Genomic DNA, 2,176 nt, shown 5'->3' with positions numbered 1-2,176 from the left:
TACGATAACTTCATCCCTAGTCCACTTTTTTCTTGACGGCGGGAAATCTTTATAGATACTCCTGAGCCTACCCCACTAAAACCCCCTTTAGCTCTCGTCGGTTGAGTCGGCCCCGTGGGATCGGTGAACATTCACCTCGACGAATACCTACTCCACTCAGGAAATAAAATAAAAATAGTGGCAGATGCGTCCTTTTTAGCTGATCACGGCAGTGCATGTAACTCATTTTTTAGCCTGTGACAGAAAGGAGTGAGTGGCATTAAATGACCTATACAAAAATTCTAGAATATATTCTGTGAACAATCAACAGGCAAATTACATGACGATTGTGTTCGAGGCTTTAAAGGTTTGCCTACGTAGTTGCCAATGTGTCTCCCGGTGACAAAGCGAGTCCAGCATATATAGGTATACAACGATACAAGCAAATGCCCTGCACATTGTATTTGAATAACGATGCAAGTGCAAGTAATAGGCCAATTGTGAACATTATGGATAAAGTCATTGAGGGTCTATTAACAAATCCTTCGTTAATGGTCGAGCAGGAAATTCAACATTTATTGTAAGTACAATAAATAAACAATAGTTAATATGCGTAGGTGTAAATACTGAATAGGACACTCCTCTCTCTACTCCCTAGTGTAGTTCAAAATTGTGCCAAAAGATGGCGCCTCAAAGTATTGAATAGAAAAATATTATATAGAAATAACATTTTGTATGAGTAAATAGTATCAAGTTAACAAATCAAATCATCTCGCCTCGAGAACAAAGATTAAAAAAAAACAATCGATAACGGCCATTATAATTCAATGTGAACATTTTAAATTCTTCATGTCCTGACTTAAAATACACGCAAGCTTTTTTCAACCAAGCGTTTGCCGTCGGAATTTCATTATCTTCAAACGAGGGACTCACTTCAACTTTGACTCATTGTGGAAAAACTATCGAAAGTTTGATTATACCGATAATCGACTTTGAAAAATGGTTAACATGGTATACAAGCAATACTATCGATGTACCATTGGTACCATTATTCATATTAGTCAAACAATTTGCATCGCCCGTGCGGCATAAGCTGCCAACAACAGGTTGCGCCATGGCCTGTCGCAGCGTGACTTTTGCATTTAAACGAATAGTCACTTTATTCAGTACATATTAAGTTCTATATGGCATTGCTACCTCCAAAGTTCGCGCTGCGCAGCCACGTGTCTCAGCACCTTTTATCTTTAAAAGAAGTTATTGTTAAAAATTAAGTAACAAATTTACATTGCCCGTAACGGCTTGAGATGCCGACTTGCTTTACTTTATTAGAAGAAATGTATATACTTTCTTTAGTAAAGAATATGTTCTATATTATGTATTATGTATTATGTATGGCGCAATCCCCCGCCGCTGCATTTTCATAAAAACTTCATTTTTGTTTAAAGAAATGTAACCTTATCCAATAGAAGATAAAGTTTATGTTACATTGCTCATTTCAATGCATCCCAGCATAGCGTTCCGTAACTGCGACAATTTGAGGCGACTCTTCGATATTTGATATCGGTAGCCGTAGCAGCTGCTTCAATACCATTATTAATGGCGTGTACGACGACCCGCGCTTTGCAACGCGGCTGCATCGCAAGATATTGAGAATATGTGCGTCTGTACACGGCGCACGGTGGGCGTGCTCACATACAAGCCGTGCTGTTACATTCGTACGGAGTTACCATACTTATCTTATTACCCTATGTCTTTATTGTCAATAATAATGACTGTAGAGTCAACGGTTTAGCGGTGGCAACGTGCACCCGGGGCCAGCTCACTCAGGCACTAGCCTTTTCAGAACAGGATGATGTCCGTGCGGCTAATGGGCTGATCTGGAGTCAGGATTTAAACGAGTAAGTCCCTGTGCGGGCTTGCTTGCACAGGTTAATAGTGCCCGTCCCTAAAAATATGGGACTGTCAATAATAATGTTAAACTCTATGCTGCAGTTTTCTTCGTGATGATAACAATTTTTCTACAGGCTGCAATTACAAAACTCACGTTCTTCTAATCAGGTAAATACACATAATGAAAGGTAATCTGTCATTGTTTTGATAATCCACAACGTGCATTCTACCCAATTTATCGCACGTAATCGCATCCGATTTGCGTCCGTTACAGTAATAGGACCCGTTTTACTCCATCATTGTCAAG

The sequence above is a fragment of the Hyposmocoma kahamanoa genome, unplaced genomic scaffold (genome assembly GCF_003589595.1).
Source record: "Hyposmocoma kahamanoa isolate Upper Pololo Valley unplaced genomic scaffold, ASM358959v1 192, whole genome shotgun sequence".
Classification (NCBI taxonomy): Eukaryota; Metazoa; Arthropoda; class Insecta; order Lepidoptera; family Cosmopterigidae; genus Hyposmocoma; species Hyposmocoma kahamanoa.
This window is presented reverse-complemented; position numbering follows the sequence as displayed.